This window comes from Mesoplodon mirus (assembly GCF_964341445.2).
Source record: "Mesoplodon mirus genome assembly, chromosome: 19".
In the NCBI taxonomy this organism is placed as follows: Eukaryota; Metazoa; Chordata; class Mammalia; order Artiodactyla; family Ziphiidae; genus Mesoplodon; species Mesoplodon mirus.
Genome location: NC_138995.1, coordinates 37,004,599 through 37,022,644, shown reverse-complemented (window position 1 = coordinate 37,022,644; position 18,046 = coordinate 37,004,599). Strand labels below are relative to the sequence as shown.

Genomic DNA, 18,046 nt, shown 5'->3' with positions numbered 1-18,046 from the left:
AAAGACATGTTTGATGCAGTGTTGCCACAAACCTTCAATTTACAAAAATGCAGTTATCTGTAAGACTCTATAAAGCAAAGCAAAATAAAATGAGGTATGCCTGCATTATGAAAGCTGATTTTTGTTTGTTAATTTTAAATCCTGCTCCTTCAGTGAATTCTTTCACTGTTTGAGTTAGTTTCATTACTGATTCTCTGGGGTCCATGTACACTATGACCTACAAATAGTTACTGTTTTACTTTTTGTGTGTGTGTGTGTGTGGTATGCGGGCCTCTCACTGCTGTGGCCTCTCCCGTTGCGGAGCACAGGCTCCGGACGCGCAGGCTCAGCGGCCATGGCTCACGGGCCCAGCTGCTTTGCGGCACGTGGGATCTTCCCAGACCGGGCCACGAACCCGCGTCCCCTGCATCGGCAGGCGGGCCCCCAACCACTGCGCCACCAGGTAAGCCCTGTTTTACTTCTTTTATGCCTCTTACTGATTTCTCTTATTTAACTGCCTTGGCGAATTTACTTCTAATATAATACTGAACAGTAGTGGAGACAGTGGGGATGCTTGCCTCGTTCCTGATCTTAATGGATATGTCTGTAGTGTTTTCCCATTTAAGTAAAACACTGACTTTAACACTAAGATATATACTTTATCAAGTTAAAGTATTCTTCAATTCCTACTTTCTTGAGTGTCTGTAAGATGAATGGGTACTGAATCGTGCCAAAGACTTTCTCAGCAACTATAGAGATAACCTGATGAGATTTTTTCCTTATACTTATTAATATGACATATGATATTAATAGATTTCCTTGTATTATACTGATGGGGCCAAGTGTGCCACTCTGACATGTGGATTATTTTGAGCTAAAAACAACCAAAGCACAAAAGACTCAGGAAGAACCTTTGAACTTCCCTCTTAGCTGCCTAAAAGAATTTAAGATATGAAATCTGTCCCAGGAAGAAGCTATCACCATAGATAACTATAGTTAAGTATTAGGTGTGGTAGAGGGAGGAACCTAGCAAAGCGCATTTGATCAAAGTCCTCTCTGTGTCCCACTAGCTTTGGGCAAACATTTGTTAACCAAAAATTAACTCTTTTTATCTTCCTGTGAATTACCTTACTTCCCCTAGAAGCTTCAGACCCCTACCGCCTTCTCCTTAGTCCAAAATATATACATACCTCACCTTGCCTTCTGTGAAATTCTTTATACTTATGTAGATTCCCATGCACATGTAATAAACTTGATTTTCTCCCGTTAATCTGCCTTATATCATTTTAATTGCCAGACAAAAGAACGAAGAGGGGAAGGAGGGGAAATTTCTCCTCCCCCATAGTACCAACTTTGCACTCCTGGAATAAATCTAGCCTTAGAACTTTTACCTTTGCTTTTTCCCTCTGTTTTTCCCTGGTTTTCATGTTTAGCCCCTTCATCTATTTGGATCTTAGCTAAAATATTACTTCCTCAGAGATGCATCCCCTGATTACTCAAGCAAAAGTCACCTTCCAGTCATCCTCCAAAACAGTTCCCTATTTTAATTTCCTACCTAGCACTTATTACTAGCTGCTATTTTTCCTATATATTCCATATGTATATTCCTATATATATTTTCCTCTACTGTGATAGCACTAAACCTGTTTTGGGAGTAGATTTATTGCTGTATGCCCAAGATACACAGTACCTGGCACATGTTAGCCACAATAAATTTTGTGATAAATCTACTCCCATTTGCGGTTCACTGTTAGAAATCTGATCTTATCACAGAAAAAGAAAAGAGTAACGAAAACCCACCTTCTCTGAATACATTTATTGAATAAATCTAGATTTGTCAACTTTAAAGAGAAAGCTATAAACTCAAAATTAAAATCAGCAATTTTTTTAGATAGTCTAAATCAGTAAACGGAACAAAATAACTGGTACTTTAAAAAATTATATTAATAATAAAACCAAAGTTCTCTTTCTTCCAGTTAACATTTTCAATTTAAAATTCTCACTAAAATTTGTTACAAAGTTTATCAGTATTGTGAAGTAGTTAACAGTTAAATTGGATAAAGAACAAATCATCATAAATTGATATACTGTATCAATAAAAGCCAAAGACATACTTCAACAGACTTTAATATTATAACTTAACCAGCAAAAAAAATTTTAACTCACAAAAATTAATTTTAAATTTATATAATAGATACATAAAAGATGAAAAGTTGGTAAACTCTCACGGTTACCTGTAAAAGGTGACGATTTCTCTGAGTGTTTTATTTTTACAGGTTTCCTATTAATAAATACATAACCACAGGGACAAGATTTACATGCAACAGGTACCTGGAGGGGAAAAAAAAAAGGAAAAAAATATTACTATTTTACTATTTATTAAACTTCTCAAGTGTTTATGTGGTCTCTTCAACTAAACAATAGTAACTTGAAGGTAGAAATCACATTTATATTTAAACTCCACCTCCTCAAAAATTATTTGAGATAAGAATCACTTCCTTCCCATTCTCCTTTACAGTTCCACGCATATAGTAAATGTTCAATATGTGAATGGCCAGGGGAAGAATGTGAAGTATAAAATTCATTTCCTAAAATGTCAATCTCAGAATAGTTACAACATGGATTAGATGAGAAGAAAGGGATTCGTTAGAAAAATATTACATTTATCCCAGAATGAGAGGCTCTTGGCCCGTTCTACAATGGCCCGTTCTGCAGTGCTGGCAGAGAGAATGTATTGAAAAAAACACATTTGACAGAGATTTCAAAGGGAGGAAGGAACAAGACTTAGACACGAATAGATTACTGATAATAAAACGGAACTGAAAATAAGTTTAAGAATTCAAACATGAGAGAGGAAGAGGGTCAGCGCCAATTACAGCAAAAGGACCATTCACAATAGCCAGTTTGAGGGAAAGGAACATGGAAGACTACAGAAAAGGTGTTGAGACATAGGTTCTCCTATTCTCTGCTTGAGGAAAGACCTTGAACAAATCCCATAAGCCCTGCAGGTTTCTGTTTCTTTTCTAAATTTCTTTACTACCTGAAGGAGTCCATGATTTTTACATAGTTTTTAAGTGAAAAAACTATTATATCATTTAACAACTTCACTAAGGTATAATATACAATAAACTATATATATTTAAAATGTACGATTTGATATGTTTTGATATGTGTACATGCCCATGAAACTATCACCACAATCAGGATAGTGAATATATCCATAAGACCCAAAAGTTTCCTCATGCCCCTTTGTAATCCCCCCTCCTACCCTTCCCTCTTAGCATCCCCCCTTCAAAATCCCCAGGCAACTACTGATCAGCTTTCTGTTACTATAGATTAGTTTGAATTTTCTAATTATATGTAAGTGGAATCATAAGTACATGCTCTGTTTTTTGTTTAGCCTCTTTCATTCAGCATAATTATTTTGAGATTTGTCCATGTTTTGAGATTTGTTGCATGTAATAAGTTCACTGCTAAATACTATTCCATGTAAGGATATACCACAGTTTGTTTATCCATCAACTTGTTGATGTACATATGGAGTATTTCCAGTTTTTAGCTATTACAAGCAAAGCTGCTAAGTATGTAGCAAATACAAGTCTTTGTATAGACATACACTTTCTTTCCTCTTGGATAAATAGCTACTGGCTGGATTATATAGTAGGTAAGTGTTTAACTTTCTAAGAAAACTGCCAAACTATTTTCCAAGGTGGCTCCAGTACCATTTTACATCCTCACCAGCAGTGTATATGAGAGTTCTAGTTCCTCCACATCCTCAGCAACACTTGGTAGGTTCAGTTTTTAATTTTAGCCATTCTAGCAGGGTAGTGGGATCTCATTGTGGTAATATCCCTCATGACTAATGATGTTGAACATTTTTTCATATGCTTATTGTCATCTATATGTCTACTTTGGTGAAGTGTCTATTCAAATTTTTGCCCATGTTTTAATTAGATTGTTTTCTTGTTATTGAGCATTGAGAGTCCTTTACCTATTCTGGATACGAGTCCTCTTATCAGTGGCTTTCAAAGAGCAGAACTTTTAATTTTGAAGAAGTCAGATTTATCATTTTTTTCTTTTATGGATCATGCTTTTGGTGTGTAATTAACAAACACTTGCCTAACTTATATTCACAAAGATTTTTTACTATTTTCTAGAAGATTCATAGTTTAAAATTTAATTAAATTAAAATGTATACTTAAAAATGGTTAAGATAAATTTTATGTCGTGTATCTTACCACAATAAAAACAAGTGGGAAAAAAGTTTTGTTTTTTGGGTTTTTGCATATGCATATCCAATTGTCGCAGCACCATTTGTTGGAAAAAAATATCCTTTCTCTACCACTGTTCTCACCCTACAGAGACGAATGGACCTCCTATCCAAAATTTGGTTCAGATGTTGACTCTGATGATACCACCCATGCACCTGGAGGGTATGTAAAGGCTTTCATAATGAGGCTTTTTGGGGAGTACAGGGAAGGCTCCCAAGGAGGTCCAAAATGGCTTGAGAGCAGAGAAAGGAGATTGGCTCTGGGGTTTTTTTTGTTTTTTGTTTTTTTTTGCGTACGCGGGCCTCTCACTGTTGTGGCCTCTCCCATTGCGGAGCACAGGCTCCGAACGCGCAGGCTCAGGGTCCATGGCTCACGGGCCTAGCCTCTCCGTGGCATGTGGGATCTTCCCGGACCGGGGCACAAACCTGTGTCCCCTGCATCGGCAGGCGGACTTTCAACCACCGCGCCACCAGGGAAGCCCAGCTCTGTTTTTATTGTAGTTAGGGAAAAGGACTGGGGTGAGGGTTCCTGTATGTGAGAAGCTGTGGCTTACACGGTTTGAACTTTCTGCTGGCATTAAAGAAGAGAGTACCTGAGCTTTCTTATCAATTTCCCCAGATGTGGGACAAAAGGGGAAAGAAGTGCTGGGGCTTCAAAGCTGTTAACAATCAAATATCAAAAATGGAGTTGCGCATTTTATTACAATTCACTACTGATGTTTAACTGATGACATTTTACTTAATTGAATGTGAACTTGTTTAATTAAGCCATTTTGGCACTATATGAGGTTGGTAGCTTGAGACTAGTAAAGAAGGGGAGAGTTCCACTGAATGCCTCGTTCAGCAGCTCAGCATTGTGTATTTTGAGAAGTGAAATGAGTGTCTTGGTCACTATGGATAATGTATGGAACTCCAGAAGGAATAAGGAATGTCTTAGTGAGGCCTTGTATTGTGGCTTTAGCATGTGCAGAGAAATGTTTGGTTAATATTGGGTGTCTTGTGAGGCAGGAGATTCCCAGAAGTCTTTCTACCCCAAGGGGCAACCTGGGGTAAGGAGTTGTTGCTGCCACTGGCAGGACCAGACAGCCAAACTATTGGCCATGGCCCAAGAGTCAGTAAAAATGTGGAGAGAACTGACTGTTGGCCAGAGCATCTAGTGCTAAGATAATTGCGTGAAGTTTGGCCAGTAGTGCTGACCCCTGGATCCTGTCCTTGATCAGGAACATCCTGCTTAAGGAATTAACAGCAACAGCTTTCCCATGCGCTTCGTCAACTGTGATGCCATCCAAAACTGTACAAATTCCCTTTAGTATTCACTCAGTTGATCCCAAGGCGCTCCCCAAGTACCTAAAGGGTCCAGTAGAGGGGTGACATCCTCCAGCATTATGGCATCTGGCAAAGGACTGAGGACAAGGGAGACCAACCCCTCCTATAGGTGGGATATGCCAGAGAGCTCAGGTTTGGCTATACTATAGTATAGGTATTACTTTTGTTTTGGCAAGGAGGTCTTGATGAGGTACTGAGTTTACAGGGTACCGCTTCCATGACCCAAGGCATAATAGGCAGCTAAGAAGGGAGTGTCATGGGCTCAGGGCCTATAAAAGCCTCTAATTTCCAGGAAAATCAGTATGTAACCAGCAATTACTGCTAACGGTGTATAGCATGGGATCAAGGAGAGCAGTTTCTTGCATCAAAAGCTTACAGACAATTTATGGCCATAATGGGTAGCCTAGAGACTTCAGGAGGTATAGAAAGAGGTTGCTAAAGCCTCTACAGTGAAGGTCTTTGGGGCACTAATGTGACTGCCTGTTTTTTGCAATTTGGGCAAATTCTAGAGCATTTTGTTATAGGGTCTCCATTCAAGGTATCTGTAAGTAATAGCATAAATGGGCTTAAGTAAAATTTGTAAATGAGGAATATGTTGTCTTCAAGAGCCCAAAAGATGTTAGGCTTATTTGAACACTGGTGAGAGAGTCAACAGCTTTTTCTTTTTTTTTTTTTTTTTTGTGGTACGCGGGCCTCTCACTGTTGTGGCCTCTCCCATTGCGGAGCACGGGCTCCAGACGCACAGGCTCAGCGGCCATGGCTTACAGGCCTAGCCGCTCCACGGCATATGGGGTCTTCCCGGACTGGGGCACGAACCCGTGTCCCCTGCATCGGCAGGCGGACTCTCAACCACTGTGCCACCAGGGAAGCCCAACAGCTATTTCTTGATAGTATCAGGGACAGAGCTGTCCCAGCCTACCAAATAATTTTTCAAGACTTTAACCAAGATGGCAGGGCCTTGTACTATGGCATTATGTGTGGGGCAATGGCCCATGCCCTTTTTGTGAAATCCTTTGTTATTTGTATATCCTGAATTGAGTGTGTCAAATCAGTCCCCTTGGAGGAGGTTGCCATCACTGTGATGTCACACCTATGTTTCTGGAAGAAGCTGGATACTTTTAAGATCTTGCATATAAAGACTGTGTGTGATGGTAGGGTTGTTGAGGTAGATAGGTAAAGGTGTATTATATTCCTTTGAAGATGAAGGCAAACTATGAATGAGAGATTCTTGAAATAGGCACTAGCCAGAACATATTAGTCAAATCTATGCAAAGTATTTATGAGATATTGATTGGAAAGAGTAAGTAATTTCAATAATAGTGTGTATAGAGGCCTTAACAAGTAGGACCACGGCATTAAGGTTGTAGTGATTCACTGTGAGGCGCCATTCATTCTTTCTAAGTTTAAAAATCAGGTAAAATTGGGCTATTAAATGGAGAAGCAGTGAAGATAACCCCCATTTCTCTAAATAAGTCTTGTATAACAGGTTTCAATTCGTCAAGGCCCTGTTTTAATTTTTATTGAGCCATATTAACTATTTTAACTGGGGGAGATGGGGAAGTCCGTGGGGTCCCATTTGGTCAAGCCGATTGTGCGTGCCATAGACTTACTTTTAATGGATTACTTGATAGGTCAGATCATCCATGCCCACTATGGGATATTTTATGGCAGTAGCCACTATGACTATAGGGAATTTAGGCAAAGCAATAGTTCTGATAGTTCTCTCTGTGTGGTAACTCTACTAAAAGCATAGGGGTATCTTGTTTAAATTTAGTGGGATCCAAGGTAGAACTATAATTGGAGCCCCAGTATTAGTTAAGGCCATGAAGGTTTGCCAACTGGTATACTTCGGTATATATTAAAGTCAACTCAGAACCTATGTCTTAGAGGCACAAAGGGCAATCAGAGACCTTTTATCTTTTCATTGCACAAAACCTATTAGGAAATTTTGGATTTCTGATAGAGTTAAATTGTGGACCTGTTTCAGCTTTTTGTTTCCTTGATCTCTCTGAGCTCTTAGCTCTGTCTCCTCAGCTCCGTCTCCTCAGCTCTTAACTCCGTCTGCCATACTACTGAGGTTTCTTTCCCTGTGCCACAGCCAGGAATTCTCTTAAGGTGGTTAGCTAGGGCAACCATAGGGCTTACCTAATTTGTTTCTCAGTTCTCAGGGTCACTACCCTACATTGCCTAATGTCCAGTGTCTTGAAAACCATTGTCTTAAATGTTTCATCTGCTTTTTATAGTTGCTTCAGGTGGGAAAATAAATCTGGTCTTTCATCATATTGCTTCTTGTTTAAAGGAAATTATAGATTCACATGAAGTTATAGGAAATACTACAGAGAGAGCCCTTATATACTTTGTCTAGTTTCCCCCAACAGTTAGATTCTGTAAAACTAGAGTATAATACCAGGATATTGATATGATACAATCCACCATGATCTTATTCAGGCATTTCATCATATTTTAGCACATCAATCCCCCACAAAAAAAAAAAAAAAAAAAAGCTTTTGAAGAGACACTGCCCCCAAGATTTCACTAATGATTATCCTTGAATTAAGAATTATTCACCAAAAACCAGAAATGATTTTCAAATACCAGCAAGAATAAGTTCAGACAGAAAACTGTAATTCCATATGTAAAGAAGTCTATTCTCCTACCGTTTTTCTTGCATAAAGCTTAGCTGTAGTGCTTTACATTCATGTATTTTTAAGATGCCTCATACTCTAGAATATAAACATTTTGTCTAAACTAATTAACACTAAGCTAACTAAAATTCTGGTAGAATTCTTTTTCTTCAGTAAAAATACTGAAAAAGCAGATCTCTAGCTTGTATTTAAGAGGAAAAAAATTTTGATAACTGACTTCTAAATCACAACTGTTACTCCAGATACATCCAAGTCCATACTTTATTAAGTATATCATGTGGTTCTTTCTAACCACAAATAAAAATGTTAATTTTTGAAAAGAGGAAAATATACTAGAGATAGGTATGTTTGTCATTTTTTCAGTTTACATCTTTGTTCAAATCAAATTCAAAGGTATCAATTCATTTATTCAAAATTAAACATATCACCAAGAAAGTCATATATGCCTTCACTCAGAACTAACAAAAGACTGTATTGGTTAAATGAGAAATGATACACAAACACTCACATTCAATTAATAGGTTGATTTCCATTACTTAATGAAAATGTTTAATGTAACATTCCTGCAACTGAGCTAATTATCATCTTCCAAGACAACAACAACAAGCAACTACTACCTCCACCAAATTCATTTATAAAAAGAGCTTCCTCTAGAAACAACTGTAAAATGGGTGGGACAAGTTGGATACTATTAATCCACGAGTTAATTACAATACAATTTGTACTCTGTATTGAAAATACTAATGACTTGCTGTAACACTGCATTTCCAGGATCTTTTTTTAATTCAAAGTATCACTTGCTAATAATATCATTTGTGGGAACACTACATCAATTGATTCCTTGACTGTAGATGGTTTTCACATTTTTCCAAGTAAAACTGGAAACAAACTATAAGGAAAAAGTCCTTGTTTTATTTTGTTTCCTAGATTCAAAGGAGCTATAAAATAACCACATTATAAATAACTCATTCCAATCCTTTATTACAAAGAGAACTGAAAATCACTGTCAGCAGACATATAATTCATAATGGGATTGCTCTGTGTCAAATAAAACATTCTCCAAATTAAAATTAAAAAATCTGCTTTATAAGAAAACAAAAAACATACAAACACACACCAAAAGACCCTAAGGTAATAATTAAAACAACAAATACACAAAAAATACTAAAAAGAACAAATATTTTATGATTTCCCTTATATGAGGTAACTAGAATAGACAAATTCATAGACAGAAAGTAGAACAGAGGTTACCAGGGGCTGGGGGGAGTGGGGAATGGTGAGTTATTGTTTAAGGGTACAGAGTTTCAGGTTGGAATAATAAGAAAAGTTCTAAGAAAAAAAAAAAAGGTCATGAAGAACCTAGGGGTAAGATGGGAATAAAGACACAGACCTACTAGAAAATGGACTTGAGGATATGGGGAGGGGGAAGGGTAAGCTGTGACAAAGTGAGAGAGTGGCATGGACATATATACACTACCAAATGTAAAATAGATAGCTAGTGGGAAGCAGCTGCATAGCACAGGGAGATCAGCTAGGTGGTTTGTGACCACCTAGAGGGGTGGGATAGGGAGGGTGGGAAGGAGAGAGACGCAAGAGGGAAGAGATATGGGAACATATGTATAACCGATTCACTTCGTTATAAAGCAGAAACTAACACACCATTGTAAAGCAATTATACTCCAACAAAGATGTTAAAAAAAAAAAAGAAAAGTTCTGGAGACGGATGGTGGTGATACTTATACAACACTGTGAATGTACTTACTGCCACTGACCTGTACACTTAAAAATGGTTAAAATGGTAAATTTTATATTATGTAGATTTTATTAAAAATTTTTTAAATGCTAGAAGGCTAACAATAATTTTGAATACTATACACTCATAAGGACTTGGTCAACTCTGAGTTATATGAATAATAGATGTGACACACCTTGGAAATGAAAAGCATAAATGATGTTGATGGATATTTCTCAACTTTGGCACTATTTTGTTTGTGACCAATAACTTGCTGTGATGAGCTGTCCTCTGCATAGTAGGATGTTTATCAGCATCCCTGGCCTCTTCCCAGTAGATGTCAGTAGCACTTCCCATCCAATTGTGACAACCAAAAATGTCTCCAGATTTTGCTGAATGTCCCCAGGGGAACACAATCACTCCTGGTTCAGGACTACTGGTTTAGATTATTTTGAACTACATTTTAAATACAGGTCTGCAGAGAATTTTACAAAGAAACTGAAATATTCTACCTCTTTCCTGTTTATAGTATTTCTATAACTATGTTTCTAAATTTTTTTAAAGGATAATATATTAAAATGGAAAAATTCCTTCAAACTTTAAAGATTTTATATATTATGTATAAAATACATATAAAAACTTAATATGATATACTTCAGGTATTGTGGAATCATCATAGTACTCATATGCAATATTCTAATATTCTTATTTGTTGTGTAGTCAAAAAAAAGTAAGAAACAACACATGGCTTTCTGGTTTCCGATTTTTTTTAGCTTATATCTTAAAGAATTGTTTCTTAATCAAGTTTAGAAAAAAAAAAACTTCACCATTACAAAATTAGAAAACCTCAACTATAACATAATACTACTTTCTTTAGTTTCTTACTAAGAGAAAATAGCACATTTAAGAATCAACAAGTTTGAGGGACTTCCCTGGTGGTCCAGTGGTTAAGACTCTGTGCTCCCAATGCAGGGGACCCGGGTTTGATCCCCGGTCAGGGAACTAGATCCCGCACGGCACAATGAAGATCCCGCACGTGGCAACTAAGACCCGGCGCAGCCAAATAAATAAATAAATTTTTTTAAAAAAAATCAACAAGTTTGATTAAATCCTCATGAATATTCCCTTAAGAATTTACATTAAAAATTGAAACAATGTACTTCAATGTACGTAATATTTGTTATATTCAAAAGAATGTATGTAGCATAATTAGCTCTCTCCAAATGAAACTGAGCTCTTATAATGACAAAAACTTCTAGTTGTCCTTAGGTTTTCTTTTCACCTTTAAGCCAGCATATTAAAAAATAAGCTTTTTTTTTGTCCTGAAAGATTATTTCCTGCCAGGTGAAACAGATCAGGATTTACAATCGTTTCTGACCTGAAGAAACTGGAAGATATTATGCATACAATGTAAACCTAAGCTTTTACTCAATTAATCAGAACAAATGAAAATGTTTTAAATATTGAAATATTTTCTTCCAAAGTAAAGTTACTCAAGTCAGTTATGTCAGAACATAATAAATTCAATTTTAAGCTAAGAATTAGAGTTTAAATAGGTTTTCCTTACTTTGGAAAACCTCACCAAATCCTTTTTATACTATATACTGGCAGTGCTTATTGGCACTGGAACAACATCAACTATATTTCTCTTGTTTAATCTTTCTCTGATCACATTTCCACCACTGTCCATAAACCATATTTGTATAAAACACAATACAGATTTGGTTGGTCCACAAGATTGCTCCCCAAACAATGTACTAAATCTTCTTTAAAAAAAGGGGGGGTGCTGAGCTTCCCTGGTGGCACAGTGGTTGAGAGTCTGCCTGCCGATGCAGGGGACGCGGGTTCGTGCCCTGGTCCGGGAAGATCTCACATGCCGTGGAGCGGCTGGGCCTGTGAACCATGGCCGCTGAGCCTGCGCGTCCGGAGCCTGTGCTCCACAACGGAAGAGGCCACAACAGTGAGAGGCCCGCGTACCGCAAAAAAAAAAAAAAAAAAGGGTGGGGGGGCTCTCCAGTTTTTACAAATTACTCATATTTAAAATAAGTATATGTGTATATATTTTTTTCTATTATTTTCTTTTAAAGACATATATGGTTGGTTAAGGAAGGCATCAGCAGACTTTTTTTGCACAGATTAGTAAATATTTTTGGCTTATGGGTCATATAACTGTTCGTGTCTCATATTCTTCTTTTTCCTTTTTCTTAGTAACTCTTTAAAAATGCAAAATATTTGATCTTAAAAAAAAATGCAAAAAACATTCTTAGCTTGTGGGTCCTACAAAAACAGGCCAGGAGCCAGATTTGGTATGGGAGCCATATTTTGCCTGAGAGCCATATTTTGCCCACCTCTGACTTAAAGCAAAAAGTACATCGCATTGTTGAGTTTATAACATTTATAGATGTAACAAAGATGATAACAATAGCAAAAATGACCAACCTTTCCAATTTGCCCAGGACTGAGGGAGCTGCCCAGACACAGAACTTTCAGTGCTAAAACTAGGAAATAAAACTTATCAGGAGATAAGCTGATCACTCTAATTATAGCACAAAGGCTAGGAGAAGTAAAGGGAACTAGATGGTTGCAAAATTCCTATATTTTTCCTGAACTAATCCAATATTGCCTCTAGACTGTGATAAGTTAGAGCTGCATAACATAATTCCTAGAGCAATCACACACACACACACACACACACACACACACACACACACAAAGCAAACATAAAGGTAAAAGGCCAATAGAGAAATTAAAACATAGTACCAATAACATGTAATTAAGACAAAAGAGGGAGAAAAAGAGAAACAGAAGAATAAAAAGCTGATGAGACAGAAAATAAACAGCAAAAAAAAAATTAAATCCAAACATATAAGTTACATCATATGTGAATGGATTAATTATCCAATCAAAGGGCAGACATTGTCAGATGGATAACAAAGCAAAACCAACACTAAGCTGTTTACTTTAAATACAAAGAAACACACTTTAAATACAAAGACATTAACAGGTTAAAGGGAAAAAGTAAGAAAAAAGATACACCACTGTAAGATAATAGGAAAAATATATTGGTCCACCTCACCCTGCCTTACCAGTTCCTGGCAGGGAGCTTCTAAAACCTTTGTAATTTCCTAAGTGATAAGAACATTAGGAACATGTTTTGTTCTAATATTTGGTCATTGATCCCAGTTCCTAATACAGAGTTCCTAAATCCCTTGGAATTTCCTGGGTGATAGCAGTGTCTTTTGTTCTAATGAGGTTAAAGACCAAGCCATGATTAGAAATTTGGAATTAGAAATTCGGAATTTTCAGCCCAACCCCCAATTCTCCAGATGGAGTCAATGATCCATCATGTCTATGTGATGAAGCCTCCATAAAAATCCCAAAAGTACGGGGTTCAGAGATCTTCCAGTTTGGTCAACATATCTAAGTAGTGGGAGAGTGATACATCCTAACCCTATGGGGATAAAAGTTCCCGTGCTCACGCCTCTCCCAGACCTTGCCCTATGTATCTCTTCATCTGGCTGTTCTTCTGTATCCTTTATCATATCCTTTATTACACAGTGTTTCCCTGAGTTTTGTGATCTGGTCTAGGAAATAATAATCCAACGGGGTGGAGGTCATAGGAACCTCTGATTTGTAGCCAAGTCGGACAGAAGTTGTGGATAACCTGGGGACCTAATACTTGCAACTCCAGGTAGATAGTGTCAGAACTGAGTTAAACTGTAGGACATCCAGCTGGTGTCACAGAGAATTGCTTAGTATAGGAAAACCCCCTACACATCTGATGTCAGAAGTGTTGTGAGTGTGGTAGTAATGGGAGAGTAAAGGAGAGGAAGAAGTGAGTTTTTCCTACTCAACCATGCAAACAACAAGTATAAGAAGGTTAAACCGGCTGCAATAAAATCAGACAAAGCAAATTTCAAGGTAAGCAGCATTTACTGGAGACAAAGAGAGACATTTAATAACAGAAAGGTCAAAACATTAGGAAGATACAAAATTATAAATGTATAAGTGCTTAATGGGAGAGCTTCAAAATATATGAAACAAACATTGGGAGAACTAAAAAGAGAAGCAGTCAAATCCACAATCATAACTGGATATTTCTAGCACACTTCTCTCAGTAATTTATAGAACTAGACAAAAAAAAATTTAGCAAAGATATCTGCATAACAATATCAACCACCTTAACAAAATAGAAATTTATAGAATATTACACCCAACAGCAGAAAGAATGTATACTCCTTTTAAGTACACAAGGAACACTCAAAAAAGTGGACTATATAATGGGCCATAAAACAATTCTTAGAGATTTTAAAAGACTGAAATCTTCAAGAGATGTCATATGACCACAAAAGAATTAAACTGAAAATCAATAAAAATAAGATATCTAGAAAACTCCAAATAACTGGAATTTACTCTTTAACAACAACAACAACAACAACAAAACCCCCCACAGGTCAAAGAAGAAATCAAAAGGGATATTAGAAAATATTATAAGCTAAATGATAATGAAAACCCAACATATCGAAACTTGTGGGATGCGGTTAGCCAGTGTCCAGAGAGAAATTTGTAACTTTAAAAGATTATATTAGAAAAGAAAGGTCTAAAATTAATTTTCTTCATGAAGCTGGAAAAGTAAGAGTAAATTAAAATCAAGTAGAAGGAAGGAAATAATAAAAGAGGAAATCAATGAAAAAGAAAACAAGCCATAGAGAAAAATCAAAATATTAGCAAATGGAATCCAACAACATATAAAAAACGAATCATATACCACAACCAAGAGGGATTTATCTCAGGTATGAAGGCTGGTTCAACACTCAAAAATCAAATAATGTAATCTATCACATCAACAGAGTATAGAAAAATCACACAATCATATCAATATAGGCATACCTCTGAGATAGTGCAGATTTAGTTCTAGATTACTACAATAAAGTGAGTTAAACGAATTTTTTGGTTTCCCAGTGCATATAAAAGTATTGCTTACACTATACTGTAGTTTAGTAAGTGTGTAATACCATTATGTCTACAAAAACAATGTATATACCTTAATTAAAAAATAATGCTGTTGGAAAAATGGCACTGATAGACTTGCTCAACGCAGGGCTGCTACAAACCTTCACTGTGTAAAAAATGCAGTATCTGCAAAGTATTGTACAATAAAGTGCAATAAAACAAGGTATGTCTGTAGATGCAGAAAAAACATTTAACAAAAATCCAACACCCATTCATGATAAATGCTTTCTGTAAACAAGGAATAGAGGGGAACTTCCTCAACTTTATAGTAGATATCTACCAAAAAAACTACAGGTAACATAATACTTAATGGTGGGAACCAAGAAGCATTCTCACTAAGATCAGGAACAAGAAAAGGATGTCCCCTCTCACCACTCCTTTTCAACATCATACTGGAAGTCCCAGCTAATGCAATAAGACAAGAAAAGGAAATAAAGGGCATACTGATAATAAAGGAATAAATAAAATTGTCTTTTTTGCAGATGACACGATTGTCTGTGTAGAAATCCAAATGAAATAACCAAAAATCTCTTGAAATAAACTACTGTAACAAGATTACAGGAAACAAGGTTAATGCAAAAAAGCCAACTGCCTTCCTATATCCCAGGAATAAACAAATGAAATTTGAAATTAAAAGCACAATACCATTTATAATTAGCATGGCAAAAAAATGCAATTCATAAGTATAAACCTAATAAAATATGTACAGTAAGTCCCCTACGTACGAACCTTCAAGTTGCGAACTTTCAAAGATGCGAACGTGCATTCACATGTCCAATCATATAAGTTAGTTCAAGTGTCTGGCGTACATTGTCACGTGCATGCATCCTCTACAAGTGGTTGTGCTTCTGTGTACTTTACAGTCCTGTATAGAGTACAGGAGTACAGGATCTTTATTTCAAGCCCAGGATGTCCAGAAGCAAGTGTAAAAGCAGCAGTGATGTAGCTGGTACTGCTAAGAAGCGCCAAGCAATAATGATGGAAACAAAAGTGAAAATAATTGAGAGAGTGGAGCGAGGCAGTAAGATGGTAGACATTGCTCATTCTTATAACATGAATTGTTCAACCATCAACGATTCTAAAGAACAAGGACAAGATCATGGAACATGTGAAGTCTGCTGTGCCAATGATGTCAACAGTAATATTGAAGAAGCATGGAAAAGTGATAGAGGAGATGGAGAAATTTCTCAGTGTGTGGATGCAGGATCTGCATCAGTGTCAAGTCCCACTCAGCTTAATGTTGATTCAAGAGAAAGCTAAAAGGCTTTATGAAGACTTGAAGAAGAAACATGGTGAAGAATCAAAGGGCACATCTTTTAATGTCAGCCATGACTGATTTCATCAGTTCAAGGCTAGAACCAACCTTCACAACATAAAAGTAAGTGGTGAGGCAGCGAGTGCAGGTACAGTAGTTGCCCAGGAACTTCCTGAAATGCTTTGAGAAATTATGGATGAAGGCGCATATTTACCCGAGCAGCTTTTTAACGTGGATGAGACAGGACTGTACTGGAAGAGGATGCCAGACCAAAGTTACATCAGTAAGAAGGAACAGTTGATGCCAGGCTATAAAGCAGCAAAGGATACACTAATTCTGTTGTTTGGTGGCAATGCTTCCAGCGATATGAAGCTGAAGCCTCTCTTAGTTTATCATTCAGAGAACCCAAGAGCCCTTAAAAACATAGCCAAGGGCCCTCTTCCTGTTGTGTGATAGAGTATCCCCAAAGCCTGGGTTACACAGGCCATTTTCCAGGACTGGTTTTTCCACCACTTTATCCAGGAGGTAATGAAATGTTGCTTGGAGAAGGACATCCCATTCAACATTATTTTGCTGCTTGACAATGTTCCTGGCCAACCCCCATTCGTGGACAACTTTTATCCTAGCGTCGAAGTAATGCATCTGCCACCAAATACTGTGTCGCTCACCCAACCTATGGACCAGGGAGTTATAGCAACTTTCAAGAAATATTATTTAGGTCACACTTTTAGTCAGGCGGTAAAGGCGAGTGACACAAATCAGGAACAACCTTGCAACAACTTTGGAAGGACTATAACATCTACAAGGCCATAAAAAACATTAACTTTGCTTGGCATGAGGTTACGGTTGTCATCATGAATGGGGTTTGGAAGAATCTTTGCCCACAGTTTGTTCACGATTTTCGTGGATTTGAAAAGGTGGATGAGAGTCCAAAGAGGTCGAAGCTGGAGCGAGATCTGCAAGATGATGACTTCATTGAACTCCTTGCTGAGCAACACAAGGAGCTCCCTAATGAAGACCTGATGGAATTGGAGGCCGAGAGAAAGGATGAAGAGAGACAAGAGGAAGAAGAAGTAACTAAAGAACCAAAGAGATTCACAATGCAGGAAACGGCAAGGGGATTTTATTTGAGGAGGCACTGTTAGTTTTTGAGGCACAGGACCCGGATGTAGAATGGTACACGAAGGTTGCAGCAGCCATTCAGAATGCTATCCAGTGCTACCATGTCATCTATGACGAGGAAAAAAGAACTACTACCCAGACATCACCGGATCATTTCTTCAAGAAGGTACATAGAATTGAATCCAGCAAAGAACCAGAACCTGTGCCATCACCGTCAGGCATGAGTGAAATTGCAGCTTGCCCCCCGTCTCCTATTGCTTATGATCCTTCAGCTCTACCATCTCCTCCCTCCTCTCCCTCCTCCAGCCAGTAACTCTTCTCGCCTGTTCACTCAATACAAGCCCCTGTATGCCAGCTGTTGTACTGCACTACTGTACTTTTCAAGGTACTGTACTGTAAGATTTAAAAATGTTTTCTTTATTTTTTGTGTTTGCTTTTTATGTATTATTGTGTGAAAAGTATTATCAACCTATTACAGTACAATACTATATAGCTGACTGTGTTAGTTGGGTACCTAGGCTAACTCTGTTGGACTTAATGAACAAATGAGACTTTCGAACGCACTCTCAGAACAGAACGCACTCTCGGAATGGAACTCGTTCATAGGTAGGGGACTTACTGTACAAGATCCATATTAGGAAAACTACACAACTATAATGAACAAAATCAAAGAACTAAAATATATGGGTATTCCATGTTCATGG

General features: G+C 37.4%; 1 long non-coding RNA gene across 1 annotated transcript in view; it reads right to left on the bottom strand.

Annotated features, from left to right (window-relative positions):
- LOC309794868 overlaps positions 1–18,046 on the bottom strand; it is a 30,807-nt gene that overhangs the window by 782 nt on the left and 11,979 nt on the right. The window contains exon 2 of the long non-coding RNA XR_014292193.1: positions 2,214–2,310. This is a non-coding gene — a long non-coding RNA (uncharacterized lncRNA). The remainder of the gene's footprint in view (positions 1–2,213; positions 2,311–18,046) is intronic.